This window comes from Arvicola amphibius, chromosome 3 (genome assembly GCF_903992535.2).
Source record: "Arvicola amphibius chromosome 3, mArvAmp1.2, whole genome shotgun sequence".
Classification (NCBI taxonomy): Eukaryota; Metazoa; Chordata; class Mammalia; order Rodentia; family Cricetidae; genus Arvicola; species Arvicola amphibius.
The window spans coordinates 71345859-71366994 of record NC_052049.1 but is presented as its reverse complement, the minus strand read 5'-3'; the positions used below and the strand labels follow the sequence as shown (position 1 = coordinate 71366994).

The 21136-nt window shown below is 37.4% G+C and overlaps 1 pseudogene; it reads left to right on the top strand.

Moving 5' to 3' along the window:
• Window positions 1-3504: 3504 nt before the first annotated feature.
• On the top strand, window positions 3505-20819 carry LOC119809246 (annotated as a pseudogene).
• The last annotated feature ends 317 nt before the right edge of the window (window positions 20820-21136 follow it).

Below are 21136 nucleotides of genomic sequence, written 5' to 3'. Positions count from 1 at the left end.
CCATTGTTGGAGGGTGTCATATAAGAAAATATTATGTAGTATCATTTCTGAAAAGAAAATCTATAACTCTTGGGTATATACAACAGATTCTCCTAAAAGCTTTCTAATTACTGCCCCTCTCAATTTGATGGACACAGTGTGAATGTTCCACATTCCAGGAAGCCTTTGGCTGAATATTAAGACAGCAGACCACCCTTCTATAAACAAAAGGCTAGAACTAACAAGTGAAGTACAAGTTCAGTGGAAAAAAAAGACAATAATCAAGTAACTCGTGGAAAAGGGTATTTTAATGACAAATGAGCATAAACAAATATAGACAAACTTGCTAGTAATCAAATTGAAACTAAGAAAAATTATCATTCTCCACTGGAATTTAAGGAGAAACCCACATAAAAGTAGACAATATCAACCAACTGACAAATAGATAATAAAAACGTGGCACTTAATCATTAGTACTAATATTCAGTTGTAAATAAAAAGTAAATTGTAAAATTTACATGTAAATATATGTAACTAAAAAAGATCATATGGAGTGAAGTAACGCAGAAAGACAAATGTCTTGAATTCTCTCTCATCTATGTTTTCTAAGTCCAAACCTTCAGATGTGAGTATATAACATGGAGTAACTGCAGAAACCAGAAAAGTAAAATTGTACCATGGAATTGAGAGCAATAGAGAGGGCAATAGTGGGGTACAAGTGATGTGAAGGGGGAAATTGGTGACTTTAATCAGTATGTTAGGGGTGGAAATACATACACAAAAAGGAAAGGTGGGGCTAAAATAACAGTAAGGATGTCTGGAAAAGTCATAAAAAATCATATTATCTATTTACCTAAAATTATATAGAAGTCTTTGTATACATATGCATATATAGTTTAAATAATTTTTTTCTATCTTGGCTAACAGTGCTTCTCCCAAGAACAAGAGACTAACAAAAACTCTCTAACACCAGGCACAAGAAGCCACATTTTGAGTGGTTGGTTATGATTGTCCAAGACATTTGCAACACATAGTCGATTGCTATTGTCCTTGTCGTCCAGAGGTTGAAGGAAGTTCCTGTTTTCAAAGACAGCATGTACTTGGGACACAATACCAGGAAGATCTTAACTGATTCTGACCTAAAAGATTCTGTGCTGAGGGCTAGATTTCATGGTGCCAAAGGCACCATACAAGCTTCCAAGGGAGAGAAACAACAAATAGACATACTCAGTCATGATGTCTATGAAGTAAATAATGACCAGAATGGCACTTTATCCCTAAGGGTACAATAGTGGTATACATAGCTTGGTGGAAGATAATAGCTCTGTAATTGAATTTAAGAGCCTCTCAACAGGAGGAAAATTATGCCTAGTATTGGGAACCCAACCAAATACCAGGTGCTAGTGAATTACACATCTTGGAGGAGAACATGCAACTACTACTTAGCAACTCAGCATAGTTCCTAACTACATTCTAAATATTTAACCTTATGCCCACAGATATGTATAGTCTTACCACCACCAAAGAAATGTGTCCTTGCAACAGAGAAAGATTACAAAAAGCCACAACCCATCAAAGTACAAAGAACAAGTAACTCTCCATCTGCAAACGATATGCCTACTACACAACTCCTGTACCTAATGATCAGGGATCATTGTGGAAAAGGGGGTGGAAAAATTGTAAGAGACAGAAGATCAGGATGTTTACTGTGAGATGATGTCTCCTAGAAATGACAGGGAAGCTACACTCATGAAGTCTCAACAACATAAACTGTCTAAATAAGACCTGAACAAAGACCATAGCAATAGATATGCTAACATGGAAAGGAGACATCTCATGGAGCCTCAATAAAGAACTATAGGCAACTAAGGATGTTCAAAGTGAGTAAATAGTCTTCCTCAGGTAAAAGCCACCAAATTGCTTACATAATACTAAATGGTCAGTTCTGAAATTATATATTTACAGATAACATTATAAAAACTGAATTATATTTATATTATAGTTCATATATATATGCTATATTTATATTATATATGCATATATGTATTATATACCCATATATATGTATATATATGCACTAACAATAAAGGAAATAAATTCCATGAACTACAGATAGAACAAAGGTGGTGCATGGAAATTATTAGAAGGAGGAAAGAAAAGGGATAAAATAATAAAATTATATTTTAATTTAAAAATAAAAGAATGTTAAAATCAATAAATTAAAAACAATATTAATCTCAAAATATAAAATAGAAGAAGAAAATTTATATGTTGTCTGTAGAAGATCAAACTTCTAGACTAGAAGTACTTGAACAATACTCATAAAATTAAAAATATATATAACACATTATAAGTCTGTTATCTCCTGTAGTACTCAAGAAATTCTTATTTTTGTGATCAGAAAAAAAATTACACAAAGAAGTTCATTAAAGAGTTATTTTAAAATAATGGAAACATCTGAACATAAATAATGAATGAGTAAAATAGTACTTTATTCAGATAGTGGAATGTGGTGTAGCTATGGAAATAAATAACTAGACTGACATAGATAGATCTCAGATATACACTGCTACATAGGAAGGACCACATATATGATGCCATGTGTCTACATTTTTGAAACATAAGATACTTTATAGGTTCATGGAGACAAGCACATGGAAAAATGTACAGACTACTTCATGAAATTACTACCTACAATTTCAAGAGTGTAGTGACTCCTGCCTGTGGGGTGGGAGGAAGAGAAAAGGTGGGGGCTGACAGTGGGAAATGCACTCACAAAACTGCCTTAAAACACCAAAACAAAAAGCATCTGAAACAAACAAATGGTAACACTAGTTGACTCCAGGGCAGTGAAGCTGAGTCTGTTGTAGTTACTGAATGAATATTTAAGGGAGTTAGCAGCAGTAATACAGATGAACAATGTTCCAGCTCATTATCAGGAGCCTGTTTCTGGTTCCAATAAAGGATTGCTGAGTGCTCTAGGACAGCCCTTTAATATTTTCCAATCTCAGCCTCTTTGTTTGTAAATGGAAGTTAATAACATTTTGTCTAGCTTGCTTAAGTGTTTGGAAGATGACCAAATAAAATAACATTTAAAAAGTCACCTTGAAAACCATTAAGTTAATTCACTTAGTTTTATTTGTTTTATTTTATTTAGTTCTAGTGACAGAACCAAAATGCTCCAAACCCCAAGAGCTAAACAATTTTAAAGAAATGCTTCTATGTTAATGTCTCCTCTTTTTCCTTTGCCATGCCTTGACCCACCAGGACCAGTTGACACCCTATGTTGTGCCTATTTGGATGTAGTTTAGTAGGGTAGTCAAGATACTTTGCCATACTTCTATTTAATTTTTTTAAGGAAAAACAAAATTTGCTACTAGACTGAACCCTTCAACACTTACTTAGACTGGATCCAATGACAGTCCCACCAACTTTAATCCGGCTCTCTCCCATCCTTTAAAAATCCAGTGTCTGACTCCTGGTACTTGTCTCTCTGAAGACGTGCCCATTCTACTTTAAGATGGAATGGTGTCTTTCTTTCCTGAGTATGGCGTTAAATGATACCTAGAAGAACTAAACAGGAAGAATTCATGAAGTTTAAGGTGGTCCTCAAGCAGGAAATCATGCAGTATGGGCTGAAAGATTCCTTGAACCGAAGTGAAGAAGATGTCTTGGGAAGACCTTGCCAACTTACTGATGAACTATTCTGAGAAGAAAGCCTGGGATGTGACCTTCAAAATCTTCAAGAAGATTAATAGGAAGGATCTCAGTGAGTGGGCAGCAAGAGAGATTGCTGGAATTCAAAGATAGATCAAGCTCATTTGAACATGAAGCTTGTAGTGATGAGGCAGCAGACCTGCTTTTCATCCCACCCAGCTCCCATTTGGCTAGCTTTACACCTGAAATAACAACACACAAATTGTCTTCATTTAAACACTGCCTGGCCCATTAGCTCTAGCCTCTTACTGGCTAACTCTCACATCTTGATTAACCCATTTCTATTAATGTGTATTGCCACTTGACTGTGGCTTACTGGCATGAGTCTAACCACCGTCCATCTTGGGTAGGAGAAGCATGGAGTCTGCCTGTCTCTGCATTCTTCCTCCCACAATTCTGTTCTCCCCTGCCTATCTATGTTCTGACCTATCAGACCAAACAGTTTTCTTTATTAATTAACCAATGAAAGCAACAGATAGATAGAAGACCCTCCTACATCATTAAATGGCACCAATGTAGATAACTGCATCCACAGAAAGCCTGAGAAATCTTGGGAAAGAATAGAGTAAAGCATGTTTTCTTGGTAACAGCAATTTCTTAGGTCTGCTCTGCTTGCTAGAGATAAGCAAGCACTCTCATTTAAGATAGGCTTCCTGACTGAACTTTAGCTACAAAATCTTGCAGCTCTTTTAAGAGGTCCTGCCATGAAACACTTACATAGTGTTGCTGAAAAACTGAACACATGCTTTTTGGTTTTCAGCTGTAGAAGGAAAAAAGCTGCATTGTTTTAAAATGCTGGCTTTTTGGGCCATCCTGCCAGTTCATACTGACTCTTTGAGGCAGGCGGTCAGCTACAGAGAGCATTTGAGTGTTGCAGCTTGCTTGCTAGCATGGACCTTGAAATGCTGTAGAGTTGTGGCAGTGAACATGGCTATAGCTGGTACCTCCGCCAGGAGGCAGAAAAGCTAAAGAATGGGCTGGATCCAGCCTTCAAAGCCATGGCTTTAATCCTTGCCACATAAAGATGGAAAATAGATAGAGAATCTTGATACTGTATGTTATTATGCTCTCTTTGAATTGTTTGAATGCAACAGCTCCTAAAAGATATTTGCTTATAAAATGCCAAGATAGGCATTTTAAAAATACCTTGACTTCAAAATTGAAGTCAAAAGGTATGTTACTTTGGAGAGAGATTTCACTTTTGTTTCCACAGGAAATGAGAAGCTGTGGATTCATTCTGAGTAAAGAAAAATCCAGTTTGATCAAGGAAGGCCACCTGAGAAATCTCTGGTAGAAACAGATGGCCCAGATGTCTGAGTTCTATATCTAGAACAGATTCAAGACTGCTACCTGAGATGATCAAGGCTCACAGGGTACTCCAGTCAAAACTTGATTATAACTCTAAATTTTTTTAGGTCCTTATGAGATTATCAGTGCCCCCAACCATCAAGAAGTAGCCTGGAATACTATGCCCACATTCCCCCCCAAAAAATGGACTATGGGTATTTTCCTTTGCTAAAAAAAAGAGGGAAGTGATGCGGGAGAATTGTCTATATTCTGGTATTCTGTCAATCATGTATTTTAATAAAACACTGATTGGCCAGGCAGGAAGTACAGGTGGGTCAACCAGACAGGAAATGGAGGTGGGGCGATGAGAACAGGAGAATGCTGGAAAGGAGGAAGCCCATTCCTCTCAGTCCAGCCCAGACCACCAAAAAAGGAACATGTAAGCTACCTGACTGAAGAAGGTACTGAGCCACATGGCTAGCAAAGATAAGACTAATGGGTTAATATAAACTGCAAGAGCTAATAAGAAGACTGAGCTAATGGGCCAATCAGTTTTATAACTTATGGAGAGCTCTGTGTGATTTTCTTTGGGACTTGCCAGCTGTGGAGTACTGGGCAGGACAAAAACCCCAATAAGCTGGCCCTCATTGTTACAGAAGCTGACCCAGAATTTGTCCAGAAAGTTCGACATCCCAATTCAGGAATTCCTGAAACAGAAATTCACCCAGGATGAATGCAATTGTTTTGAGCACCTTTTTGTATCAAAGACAATGGAGGAGCCACACATGGTGCTCCTGAAAGGAGTGGCAGGAATTGGCAAGACACTGATATTGGAAAAGTTAGTGTTGGCCTGGTCAGAAGGCCTGATGTTTCAGAAGAAATTCTCCTACATCTTTTACTTCTGATGTCAAGAAGTTTTGCAATTGAAGACAGTGATCCTGGTCCAACTCATATCCAGAGAGTGTCCCAGCTTCTCAGCTCCCATCATGGAAATAATAACCTAACCTGAGAAACTCTCATTTATCTTTGATAGTTTAGAAGGGATAAATTGTGATTTGACCAAATCAGAATTGGAGCTGTGTGATAATTGGATTGAGAAGCAGCAGTGACTATACTGCTGAGCAGTTTGCTCAGCAAACTCCCAGAAGCCTCTCTCCTCATCACAGCTACCCCAGACACTTTTAATAAACTGCATGACAGGACTACACAGAAATGAAAATAAGGATGGGAAGTTATGAAAGCAGTAGGAGGATATATTTCTGAGGTTTGTTCCAAGATTAGAAGAGAGTCCAGGAAGTCTTCAGATTGGTGAGAGGAAACAAACAGGTATTCGCAATACATCAGGTACCTTTGCCCTTTGCTCGGTTGGGTGATGCTACTTGTCTAAAAAAGTGAGACAGAGAAGGGATGAGACCTGGCCTCTGTCTGCTGACATACCACCTCCATCTTACATCTTCAATTGGTTTATTTCCAAAAGTGCCCATTAATCAAGTAAGAAAAGGCAAGACCTGCTGTGGGTCCTGTGTTCCCTGGCTGCTGGGGGCAAGTGGACTGACAAATTTGCATTTAACAAGAAGGATCTAGGGTGTGGGTAATGGGATTGTCAACTCAGACATCCCTACAATGCTGAACATCAAGATACTTCTGAAGAAGACTCGAAGAATTTTTACACATTCTTCCAGCTATCCATCCAGGTATTCTTGGCTGCCATCTTTTATTTGGTGTAAAGCCACAGGAACCATGCTAGTAAGGATGTTCAATGTATAGAGATGCTCCTGTTTAGGCTTCTAAAGAAAGTCAATGTAAAGAGGATTTGGGGGGACCTTTTCATCTTTAGCCTTTTATGCCAACCGGAACAAGAAAAGCTAGAGGCATTTTTTAGCTACTATTTGTCACAGGAGGTAAAAGGAGAAGTTGTATGGAAATGATTAAAAGTCAATAAAGATCTTCAGGAACAAGTAGATGGCATGAAGTTGTTTTACTGTCTGTTTGAGATGGAGGATTAAGCCTTTGTCATGCAGACAATGAACTTCAAGCAGCAGGTTATGTTTTTGGCTTAGGATAATTTTCATGAGATTGTTGCCGCCTACTGCTTAAAGCACTGTTCTACACTTAAGAAACTCTTCTTTTCAACCCAAGATGTCCTGCAGAAAAAACAAGAACATAGCTATATGGAAAAGCAACACATTTGTTGACAAGATGTGTGACCCATGGTAGGAAGCAGTAAGCAAGTCCAGGTACTCCAGGTGAAAAACACTAGTCTCAATAAATTAGGTTTTTTTTGGTTTTGGGTTTTGTATAATCATCTGAGACATCCTAGTTGTACCCCTCAAGTACTCAAGGAAAATATGTCCTTTTTATGTGATAACCACATGATCTTTGAGCCATTGACACAGAACTGTAAACTGCAGCACTTGAACCTCAGCCTCACATTCCTCTCCTGCAACATGAAACTGTTGTACAATGCCTTGGGCCAGGAAGAATGCAATATAGAAAAGCTGCTGGTGGCAGGCTGCCAGCTTTCCCCTGATAACTATAAGATCTTTGCCTCTACCTGACAAGCAGCAAGACATTGAAGCATCTTAATGTTGCATCCAACAACTTGGACAAAGGGATGTACTCATTGTGCAAGGTTTTTTGCCATCCAGACTGCAGTCTGAAGCATGTAGTGTTGTCCAAGTGCTCCCTCAGTGAGCAGTGTTGGGATTACCTTTCTGATGTTCTTAAGTGAAACAAAACCCCGAGACACCTAGACATCAGCTCCAGGGACATGAAGGATGAAGGACTGAAGGTTCTCTGTAAGGTTCTGAGTCTCCTGGATATTGTCCTGAAGTCACTATGTTGGAGGCATTGTCTTAACACCACTAGCAGCTACCAAGACCTGGCTGAAGTTCTCAGCAGAAACCAAAACCTGAGAAGCCTCCAGGCTTCCAACAAGATAGAAGACACTGGCATAAAGGTTCTGTGTGGTGCAATCAAATGGCCCAACTGCCAGAGAATCTCAGGTTGGAAGTTATACTATAGCATGCATAATAAAAACCCAGAGACAGAAATTGGGGTTCAGCCTGAAAACCAGAAAAGCAAAGCAGCCAAGCCACTAAAGAATTCTTAGCTCTATCAAGGCTGGATGACCACAGACAGAGCCTCTACTACTGAAATTAAAGGTGTGTGACTCCCTAAGTCTGTAATTAAAGATGTGAGCCATCACCACCTGGATTTGTTTCTGCATTGCTTTTGTGTAGCCAAGGATAGCCTTGAGATCACAGAGATCCATCTCACTCTGTCTCCCAAATCATGTGATTAAAGGTGGGTATCACCGTTGCCTGATCTCTAGTGGCTTTAGCTTTGCCTCTGGTCTTCAGGTAAGATTTATTTATCAAAATACAAATAATATACCACTACATTTCCTCATTTTTGTTTAAAATAAAAAGTTATACATAATATAAGAAAAACTACATTCAATAAGTATAACAACTATAAACAATATATATATATATACATATATAGGCAACAAATACATCAACGATGTCTAGTCCATTTGCATTTGACAAATTCAAAGGAAATATTCCACATCTATCTCATCTTGGTGAGTTCAAGTTTTTGTACCTAATGTACTTTCTACCACAACTTGTATTACCATCCAAAACTATCTTTTGATATCTCTTAACCTTATATGTTTTACATTTCTTTAGTGAATTTCTTTTCTGAGTCTTGTAAACAAAGGAGACTGTAACTATAACTATCTCATCTTCAACTACCTCAGAGACCCAAGAAAGAAATAATATTTCAATTGAGTAAGGAGGAAGTGTAAACAAAAATGTGAGTAATGACAGAAACAGTTGGCTGCCTAGACAGTCACCCAATGTTCTTCTGCAACATTGGGGCATCCATCTTCAGCTTACAAACCTAACATATCTGACAGACTTTTCTGTGAGGCAGGATATTCTGAAGGGCTGTCCCCTGCCTCTTGTCTTGACAATGTGTGGAAGTCACTTTCTTTTGTGTCTTGCTTGTCCATTTAGGACTACATACTGTCAGAAGTCAAGGCAAGGGTATTTTCCCCCAGTAGCTTACTTTTGTCACAAAGATAATAAACTCCATGTGGAGTTTCTTTGATGCAAATTATCTTCTCTGAAGTAGATTGGTGCTTCCAGGAGCAGACATGTCTCATTGTCAAAAATAAAAGAACTTAGGTTATTAAAACATCTTAAATGCCATATTCTGATCTAAAATATGCCTTTGTTTGACCTTGAGAATATACCTAATATGATTACAAGTTCAATTATACTAGGTGATTAACTCCTAAACTGTATTTCCTTCTTATCCTAAGCAGTTGGTAATGATAATTTTCAAGTACTAGAAATTTACATTGCATTTTTAAATGAGTTATATAGGTACAATACCTTATTTAACATGATTAGAAATGTATGCACAGTATGTTTTAACAAATTAATCTCAAATTTGTATCAATATACAAAACTTGTATGTAATATAAAAAAGTCCAATCCAATGTAAACATATTAAATTAGTAATTGTTTTTTTAAATAGATTAAATAATCTACCTTATATCTTATCACATCTATATCTTCCCTTTTTTCTTTTCATAGTAAATTCAATAATCTCCCCTATCATATCTATATTCCTTTTTTTCTTTTAAAAGCAAGAACCTGGAATCTAATTTCCTCTATTTTAACTCTTTCTCTGACCATTACCAATAGTAATTTGTAAGTAACCCCCTAAACAATGTAAAAATATACATTGAACAACCAACACCACCTAACACATCTTTTGGGAATGTGGGCATCATATTACTCAATTTACTTCCTGCTGTCTGGGGGTGACAGCATCTATAGGGGATCCTGAAAAGAAAAATTTTGGTTAATGTCAAGTCCTGGGAGAGGTAGCTGTATCATTTTTGTCTAGTCTATGCATAGTGGGAAAGTGCAAGGCTTATCTCAAGTCTGGGCTAGTCTATTAGACTAAATCATCTCAGCTAGCCATCTTAAAATTATTCTGCGCAGTTTGTAGTGTAAAGCCAATCCTTGTGGTGTTTTCCAACTTAGTGATGTCATCAGAGTCCTGGAGGAGTCATCGTTGTTGGAACCCATCTTCCTTTTGGAGACTTCAAAGGTCACTGTTAGGTGTGCTCATGGTTCACTGTAGAAAACAGAGACTCAAACCCAAAATCATGTACAGGAAGGTAGATGAAATTTTTTTCTAGAATTAGCTAGTATTCTATATGGCCATTTATATTATGACAAAAAAGTTTTTTAAAATGTATATATATATATATATATCATATTTATTATATAAATATTAAGGTATAATATATATTACAAATATTATACCTTAAGAAAAGTTGTCAGTTAATACAAAACAAGAGAATTATGAAATTAGTAGCAATAAAATAGTCCTTAAAGTTTTGTTTTTCTTCTGTCCCATATCATGGCTCTTCTGACATGAGACAGAGATTTTGAACCTCACTTTAGTAAACATACTTATGTTTAGAGAAAGACAGAACCACACTCCAACTCCAAAGCCAGCTTAAATCTTTAATTGGACTGGGACTTCAAAGAGACCATTTGTATTATAAGTCTGTAAAGAATAGCAGAAACAAACATTTGGGAAGATTTATGAAATTTTACCTTGTTGGAAATGTGATATACTATTTTTCTTGAGGCATTTTTTTTCCTGAATGATTTGTTCTTTTTTTATCTAGTACTCTTCAAATTCATTAGTGGGATGCCTTTATTCTTCTGAAAAGACAGAAACAAACCCTCTCCAACCCTAATTTTGGGGAGATTCTTTTTTTGACAAGTTATAGCTGATCAAATAAAATAAAATTCTTAGTTTTATAGGTTAGTTCAGATTAAAAGGCCCTGATGTTTGATGAACTATCATATCTCCTAATTAAGAGAAGTCTCTTGTTCAAATTGAATATTATTTAATTTTGATTGTATCCATATATCCATAGATTTTCTTCTCCTGTGGAAACAAAAGAAAAAAACATTTCTCAACATAACACATGTCCTGGTTTCCATTCTGTGGTCAGTACATCATTATAGTATGTCACTTGATTTAATTCTGTAGGTTTTTTTTTCTACTATCCAATGTCTCTACACAGCTGTTGTTACTTTCTCATGAGCATTTAGAAAATTCAAAGTTAATAAAGTATTATACAATCTATCTGGGTGTCTATATCATCCATTCTGTTTATTTAACATATGCTTTAGAGTTCAATTTGATCTTTCTATAATTGCCTGGATTGAGTGGTGTACCTATACTATGCTTTATATTATAACAAGCAACAACTGTTTCATTTTTATTAGAGAAATTTGTTAGAGCATTGTCTTTTTATTTGTGCAGGTATAACTATGATGGCCATAACTTCTAGCAAATGTGTGATTACTGAATCAGTGTTTTCTGAATTCAAAGAAATTGCCCCTTGAAAACCTGAACAAGTATCAATGGTGTCATGTACATATTTTAGTTTTCCAAATTCTACAAAATGAAACACACCCATATATCTGATTTCATTTCTTTGAGTACCCTTTGGGTTATTTCCTATAGGTGTCTGGTTGCATAAAGAGCAAGTAGAACATTTCCTTATAATCTCCTTGGCATGTTGTCATGTAATGGAAAAGTCCTTTTTTTAATCCTTTGTTACAGACATGATATTTTAGTGAAATTCTGAGACCTTCAGCAAATTTCTAATCAATAATTGATCAATAGTCTCATTACTTTATGCTGGAGGACCTGGTAACCTGTATGGGATCAGATGTGTGTTATGTATATGGGAAGATGCTTATTTGTGATTATAGCTTGTACCAGGATAAATAATGAAATCAGTTCTGTATCATCCGGTATAAATTCAGTGGTTTCAATATACAATATGACTATGCATATTTTAAATCAATAACTATGTTAAGAAGTTCTTTAAATTCCCTTAATATCATGAGAATAGCACATAATTCTGACTTTTGGACAGAATCATAAGGGCTCAGATCCACTTTACTTAAATTTTCTGATTTGTAACCTGCCTCTCCTGATTTTTTTTGCATCAGTATAAAATGTAGGAATTCCAGTTATTTGGTGTGTCCTGTGCAACATGAGGAAGTATCCAGTTTGTCAGTTAGTTATCTTTATGAACTGAATTCTCTTGCTTTTGGGAAAGTTGTTGTTAATCTCCCCCACAAAAATACAATAGCACAAGCTCTTTGTCAAGGTTCACTTTCTTCTCATATTTGTTAATTTCATCATTAACAATAGGTGCTATAATTTCTGCTGAGTCTATTCCTGATAGATGATGAAGTCTCAATTTCCCTTTTTAATTAAGATAACTTTTCCACATAAGTTTTAAATTTTTCACTCAGTTTCTGTGGTAAAATAAAGATCCATTCTAAGATAATATCTTCCCTCAGCATTAAAGTTCCTGAAAGAGAATTTTTGAAGGGTAATATGTGATATGGGATGTCCTTCTGTATAACTGTTGTTGTTATTGTTTAATAAATAAAGCTGTTTGGGCCTATGGCTTAGCAGAGTAAAGTCAGGAAGGAAATATGAACAGGGGTATATAGAAAGAGTAGGCAGGATCAAGAAAATGTCATGTAGTTGCTGAAGGAGACAGATGCCAGAACCTTATGTGATAGGCCACAGTCTCATGGTGATACACAGATTAATAGAAATCGGTTAATTCAAGATGTACGAGCTACCTAGAAATATGCCTAAGTCATTGGCCAAACAGTGGTGCAAATAATAGAGTTTCTGTGTGATTATTTGGGTCTGAGCAGTCAGGAAACAAAAAAGCAGTCTTCGCCTACAAATATAACCAGAATGCAGGTAAGATTCAGATCCTCATGATCCACCTCTGTCCTCAGTAACTTCTCTTCAATAAAAGTTAATTCTCTCTCAGCGTTAGCTGATAATCCCCTGGGACTATTTAAGTCTTTGTCACCATCTAAGGTTTTGTTTACATTAATCAGTTCATCAGTTTTTATCCCAATTGTGGGATGTATCTGGGAACTGTCTTCTAGCAATCTTTGGTAGTCATTAAGAGTCAGAAACCAATCTCTCCTAATTTACACCTTTTGTGATCTAATTTTCTGTAACCCTATTTTATAACCTAAATAATTAATAGAATCTCCTCTTTGTATTTTTTAGGAGCAGTTTATAGTCCTCAAGAAAGTAAAATTTTCTTTACTTTTTCAAATATTCTTTTTAATGTGATTATATTTAAATTGGATAATAAAATGTCATCCATGTAATGGCAAACTATACATCCATGAAATTGCTTACATATCATTTCTAATGACTGACTTGCAAAATATTGGCACACAGCATTCCCTGTGGGAGAATCCTCCATTGCTATCTTTTAGCATTCTGAGAATTATTATAAATAGACATTGTAAAGGCATTTTTTGTCTTTTTTTATAAAGGCATAGTGAATAAACAATCTTTATTAAATAAATAATTATAAAAAGCCACCATTTAGGCAACAGATAAGGGAAAGGAATGCCAGATGGTAAAAAGCCTATTGGCTAAATCAACTTATTAACAAATCTTAGACCTGTTACCATTTACCATTTCCAGATTTCTTTTTAACAACAAATACAAGAGAATTCCAAGTGCTGTTTGACTCTTAAATATGCTGAGCATCTAGTTGCTCCTGTATAAGCTGTTCTAAAGCCTGCAGTTTCTATATTGTTAAAGGCCATTGCTTATCCCATATAGGTTTGTCTGTCAACCATTTTAAAGGTAGGACTGTTGGTTCCTTTGAAATATCAGCAGCTGTTGTGCCCTGTTCTTGTACTACCTGAATGGTTAGTGACTGTTCTTTACTAAAACCTTCTAATAATTTTTCAGAAACATATATTAATTTATGCTTTGTTTCTATGGTTGGGGGAATGTTGCTCTAAGTATTCCTTTGGTATAACAAATCATGTCCCCACAAATTCTTTGGTATGTTAGCCACATATGGTTTTAATATTCCTCTTTGTCCTTCTGACCTTGTACATTCAACCTATCTCATGCTCTTCTTTACCTGAGATAAAGTTCCAGTCCCTAAAAACTGAACATTTAGTTCTGAAGAGGAAAATTTAGATACCAACATTGTGATGAAATTATTGTTACATCCATGCCTGCATCTACAAGCCCTTCAATGACAACATCATTTATTCATATTTTTAATTTTGGTCTTTATTTATAGAAGTTTGCCAAAATATTTGCTTTAGTGTTTCTCCTGAATTTTTTCCTCTCATCTATAGCTGTTCTATTATCCACAGCAACATAGTTGCATAGTTACAAAACTAAATACAAATGTATTGGGTTCTTTAATTGCTCTGGGAAGGAGTTATTTCTATAATGGCAGGAAACGACTGGACCAGATTTGGTATAAGGGTTGAATTTGGCATTGGGGCTTTCCAATGGATATCCCTCATTGATCTACATAATGATTCCAATGCCTGCCTTTGCCACACCTTCTACATAATCCAGAACGAGGGGCATTTTGAATGGATTATTCTTAGAAAAACAATTGTTTCAAGGAATACCCTGTCTACAATCCATTTTATTTTATTTTCTCATGGTTTATTTTTTTTTATATTTAAAAATTTCCATCTCCTTCCCTCCTCCTCCCCCCTCTCTCCCCTCCTCCTCCCCCCTTCCCTCCCCTCCTTCTCCCCCTTCCCTCCCCTCCCCTCCACCCATACCTCCCCTCCCTCCCTCTCAAGGCCAAGGAGCCATCAGGGTTCCCCACTCTATGCTAAGACCAAGGTCCTCCCAACTCCCCCCAGGTCCAGGAAGGTGATCGATCAAGCTGAGAAGGCTCCCACAGAGGCCGTCCATGCAGAAGAATCAGAGCCCAGAGCCATTGTCCTTTGCTTCTCAGTCAGCCCCCGCTGTTGGCCACACTCAGAGAGACGGGTTTGGTCGCATGATCCATCAGTCCCATTCCAACTGGAGTTGGTGATCTCCCATTAGTTCTGTCCCACCGTCTCCATGAGTGAACGCACCCCTCACGTTCCTGACTTTCTCCCTCATGTTCTCGCTCCTTCTGCTCCTCATCAGGACCTTGGGAGCTCAGTCCAGTGCTCCAATGTGGGGCTCAGTCACCTTCCCCATCTGTCGCCAGCTGGAGGTTCCCTCACGGTCCTGACTTTCTTTCTCATGTTCTCTCTCCTTCTGTTCCTCATCAGGACCTTGGGAGCTCAGTCCGGTGCTCCAATGTGGGGCTCTGTCATTTTCTTCATCTATCGTCAGGTGGAGGTTCTATGGTGATATGCAAGAAATTCATCAGTATGGCTATAGGAACTGGCCTTTTCAGGCTCCCTCTCCTCAGCTGCCCAAGGAACTAACTGGGGGCGTCTCCCTGGAAACCTGGGAACCCCTCTAGGGTTAAGTCTCTTGACAACCCTCAGGTAGCTCCTTATATTAAGATATATGCTTCCCTGCTCCCATATCCACCCTTCCTATATCCTAAGCACCCCATTCCTCCGAGCTCCCCCTGTTCTCCCCTTCACACTTTTCTCTCCCCATCTTCCCTTGGCCCAGTCTTGCCCAACCCTCAAGTTCCCAATTTTGCCTGGCGATTGTGTCTACTTCCAATATCCAGGAGGATTACTATATCTTTTTTTGGGAGTTCACCTTCTTATCATCTTCTCAAGGATCCCAAATTTATAGGCTCGATGTCCTTTAATTATGGCTAGAAACCGATTATGAGTGAGTACATCCCATGTTCATCTTTTTGGGTCTGGGTTACCTCACTCAGAATAGTGTTTTCTATTTCCATCCATTTGCCTGCAAAATTCAAGATGTCATTGTTTTTTACCGCTGAGTAGTATTCTAGCATGTATATATTCCACAGTTTCTTCATCCATTCTTCCACTGAAGGGCATCTAGATTGTTTCCAGGATCTGGCTATTACAAATAATGCTGCTATGAACATAGATGAGCATATGCTTTTGTTGTATGATTGGGCATCTCTTGGGTAGATTCCCAATAGTGGAATTGCTGGGTCCTGGGGTAGGTTGATCCCGAATTTCCTGAGAAACCGCCACACTGCTTTCCAAAGTGGTTGCACAAGTTTGCATTCCCACCAGCAATGGATGAGTGTACCCCTTACCCCACAACCTCTCCAGCAAAGGTTATTATTGGTTTTTTTGATTTTAGCCAATCTGACAGGTGTAAGATGATATCTCAAAGTTGTTTTGATTTGCATTTCCCTGATAGCTAGGGAGGTTGAGCATGACCTTAAGTGTCTTTATGTGACCTTGTTTGCCACAATTATAACATTTGACATTTTGATTCTTTTCCTGAATGTCTGGAAATCACCTCTCCCATCCATATATCATCATGCCAATAAGATTCTATGTTAATTTTATCTTGAATCCATTGTTTCGAAGATGTTGATCTTGCCTTTAACAGCCTAATTATCCTTTTGTATAGAGAATTGGCATTATCAAAAATCTAGAGATTCAGTTGTTATTTGTCTAGCTTCTGAATTTGCTATCATTCTACTTACTTCTGAACTTAATATTTGTAAGAAATTCATAAAGATTTTCTTTGGATACTGTATAACTTTAGTAAATGACTCAATTTTCTTTCCTATTTCTCCAATTCTGTCAGAAACATTCAAAATTGCCACATGGCATAAATTCAGGGTACAGTCATCATATACAGCCTGTTTTTCTGTAGTATCATAGTATCCTCCAAGAATTTATCTGGGGAGATTTCCCTACCTCTAGCTTTATCCATTGTTCAATAATCTTAGTCTCTTCTTTAAACCAGGGACTCCATTGTAATTGAGTACCAGACTCTAAAACTCCATTAACCAAATCTTTCCAGTCATTAGGAACAATTCTATTACAAACTATGAATTTAACATTTGTTCCACAAAATGTGAATGCCTGCCATATGTGATGATTACTTCCTTGAATTACTTTAAATTTAACAGTGGCATAGGAGTCTAGTCAGCTGTAATAGAGCCTCTGCCATTTGGCAACTCCTGTAAGGTTACTGGATGTATTAATGTTGGTTGTCTGGAAACTTTAGGCTATTCTTCTCTTTTCCTATAATGCAAGACTGAAATTGATTCTCCAGTAAATTCTTCTGTATGAATTTGAATTTCTCTGTGATCTGTTTTATTAGTTTTTTCTAAGGCCTGTATATTATCACTCAATTAATCAACTTTTTTAGTGATAAAATAAAAATGATAATGCTGACAATGTTTACAATTCATATTACATAAATTCCATCTAAATTAGGCATACTCTCATTTAATCATTCTGTTTTCAAACTGCTTAGCATGTACAGAGACCCAAGTCCCTCCATTATAATGGCTTTTACCAATATTTTAGTGTGGAAAAAACACTTTTAATTGTTTTCTACCTTTAAAACATCCCAATTTTCTTATGAAATCTCTCAATGATATTGATGAAGATGTGAGGCTAATTGCTGCTACATAGAACAGTAAAAGCCTAATTGGATTTCAAGGCAGCTACCTAGTTTGGCAGCAACCCAATAAAGGGATTTAGGGAGAGCCTGCAACTAGTGGTGGAGAGAGAGAGAGAGAGAGAGAGAGAGAGAGAGAGAGAGAGAGAGAGAGAGAGAGAGAGAGAGAGAGAGAGAGACAGACAGACAGAGAGAGACAGAGACAGAGAGAGACAAAGAGGAGAATGGTATTGAAAAACTAAAAACAAGTCTAGGTGGAGGCCCCATGTAGCTCCAGTAGGATCTCCATGTCCAGCCCTGGCCTGTTTTGTTCACTAAAAAGCCTCATGAAAAAGGTTTTTCTGTGTGAATCTTTACCCCAAACATTGGGCACCAAATGTAGCACAAACAATAAAAACCCAGAGACAAAAATTGGGGTTCAATCAGAAATCCAGAAAAGCAAAGCAACCAAAGCTGGGTGACAACAAACTAGGCAGACAGTCTCTCTCTCCTCCCATTTTATACTCTCTCTGCTACTGAAATTAAAAGTGTGTGACTCCTCAGGAATGCAATTAAAGGTGTGGGCCACAATAACCTGGATTTGTTTCTGCTCTGATCTTGTATAAGCCAGGGTAGTCTTGAACGAACAGAGATCCATCTGACTCTGACTCCCAAATCCTGAGATTAAAGGTGTGTGTCAGCATTATCTGATCTCTAGTGACTTTAACTTTGCCTCTGATCTTCAGGAAAGATTTACTTATAAAAATACAAATAATATACCACTACAAGAAGCCTGTGGGCTAACTGGTGCCTGTTGTGAGGACCTTGTTCTACTTTTACCTAAGTCAGAAACTGTGAGCAATCAACCTGCTGGAAAATACCTTGGGCTGCAATGAGTTGGCTATTTTGTGTAAGGCTCTGCAACAGCACAGAAGTACCCTACATCTACTGTGTTGCAAAGGAAGACTCCAGAATGATATAATATTACCTAAGTAAATAGGAAGTACATTATAAACAACTTCCAAAACTCTATAATTGATATAGACATCTCAGTGCATGTACAGTAACCCAAAGTTCTTCTGCACCATTGGGGCATCCATCTTCAGCCTACAGGCTGATAGTACCCAGCAGACTTTTCCATGAAGCAGGAAATTTCAAAGACAGTTCCACCTATATTAGCCATTTTCAGTCATTTTCTTCTGTGTCCTGCAGAATATCTGGCAGACTCTTTCATGAAATAGTAATGCTAAAGGATCGTCTCACCTTTAGGCAAGTTCAGCAGTCATTACTCGGTGGGTCCTGCATGTCAGTTTATGCAACAGTCCAGACAAGAGCAGTTTCTTGCCCAAATGGCTAACCAACTCTATAAGGAGCCTCTTTGATGCCCATCATTCTCTTGAAGTAGATTGGTGCTGCCAGGAGCAGATGTGTCTCACTGTTGTGAAAGTCTTAAGTTTTTAAACATTTTAAATGCCATATTCTGAAGGTCTCTGAAAGATTTGAAAAATAACTATTTAACTGAAATATACCTCTATACAGCTAAAAGAAAATCTAACTAACATGGCTACAAACTTGACTATTATAGATGATTATCTATTAACCTATATTTCTTAATTATACATTACATTTTTAAACACAAACACACTACCTTAATCAAGATCAGAATACAAATACACAGCATAATAAAACTGACCTTAAATTTTTATCAACAAACCAAGATAGATACTAATGCAAATTATTCTTATCTATATCATACCCCCCTTAAATGTAAAAGAACATTTATTAAAAAAAATTCTACTGTTTGGGAGAGATGTGAATCAGGTGTATCCTGTTTGTTAGGTTCATCTCAGTCAGCAGTTGGGCAAAGTAATTTTTTGAGGGTGTTCACGGCAACTTTTCAGGAGGGCATGGTCTATTAAATCATATTGGTTTAGAAGCAAACCACAGGTTCTCATCTTCTGTGAAAACAAAAGAAGAACCTCTTTTCCAATGCACCATATCCTTAGACCCAAATTCTGAAGTCAAGATACCTTGACAATATACATGAAGTTTCGCTTAGCAGCCCATACAATGAAATGTCTCTCTGTACTTAGCTCCTTCACAGTCAAAAAATTCAAAAAACCCACAATATACATAATCAAGACTCTCTGTAAATTTTCAATTTTTATGTGGCTTATCTTTCTTTACTCCTTTTAATCTATGACTATATGTACTCTGTCTCTTTAAAGATTTTTTTAACAAGCATTAACTTTATCTTATGACTCTCTGTACTCTTTTTCTTCTCTCTCCCAAGCCTACATTCATTTATACAACACTGTGACCCATTTAGAGGTCATTTATGTCTGAATCTGTTCTATTGTGAATCTGTAATGCTTTACTGTCCAGGAACACTTCTTACGATGCTAAGGGCTTCTTAAAAACTTCAGGTGCAACAGTGTTAGGAGTAATATGGTACTTCATGTTTGCCTGCCCAGTCTAAAACTTAAGCTGTACTATTATTATGATAAATAGGGTACTTACTGCTTGCTCAGCACAGTCCAGCATGGCGGAGCTGCTTGTACCTTTGAGCCCTGCACACCACTCTAATTTCAGGCACACAGCCAGTCCAAGTTGCCATCAAGCAAGCTGCAGCACTCTTCTCACAAACTCTAATTAAATGCTCTGTAGCAAGACCTCCTGCCTGAAAGAGCCAAAGTTTGTGCTGGCAGGGTCCAGAAAGCCTACATTTCAAAACTACTGTGACTTTTTTCCTGGTATGGCTGAATCAGGAAAATCTCTCTTAAAGGAGCTGTGGCATGTCCCCAGGAAACAGCAAGAAGCTGTGTTAAACTCTGTAAATTTTTTTGGTCTAGAATTACTTTTCAAGCTTTCTCAGGTTTTACATGGATGTAGTCAATCACTTTGGAGCTCCAATTACTGCTGCCCAGCTAGCTTACCCCCAAAATAATCACACAGAAATTGTATTAATTAAATCACTGCTTAGCTTATTAGCTCTAACTTCTTATTCGCTAACTCTTACATATTAAGTTAACCTATTTCTATTAACCTCTATATCACCATGAGGTCATGGTCTACGCACAAAGTCTCAGCACATATATCTCAGGTGGTGAGTCCATGCATCTTCTTGACTCTGCTTTCTTTCTCCCAGCATGCCATTTAGTTTCCCCCACCTACCTAAATTCTGTTCTACCCTATAAGGCCAAGCCAGTTTCTTTATTCATTGACCAATGAAAGCAAAGCATAGAGGGGACTCCCACATCATACCTGTGCTACAAATTACTGACCTTGATAAGACAACCCAGGAGTTTCTGATTGCTAAGGAGGAGAAAAATCCCTACTTGACCATCCTAAGCTGGAGCAGTGTTGGTGACCACAAGCATTATACAGTGAAGTACACTGACAGTCTCTAATCTAGCACACAATTTGCAAGATTTTAGAAACCTGCCTTCTGAATAGTCACTGTCATTCCTGTAGAAATCCTTGTTAAGCCATAACATTCTTGTCCTTTCATTATGGAATTCTTCTTAAAATATCTCAGCAGTGTATAAATCATTCTTTAAACAAGACTTTTTCTGTACTGGCAACTGGATGACCTTAACCACACTGTGGGGCATGGTGTGAAAGCATTCATTTAGCCAAACCTTTGTCTGTAAACAAAGGTCAGTAATGTTCTCTGTTTTTCCCCAGCCTTACAAACTGGCAGTTCATCTCCCTGCCTGCTCCAAGT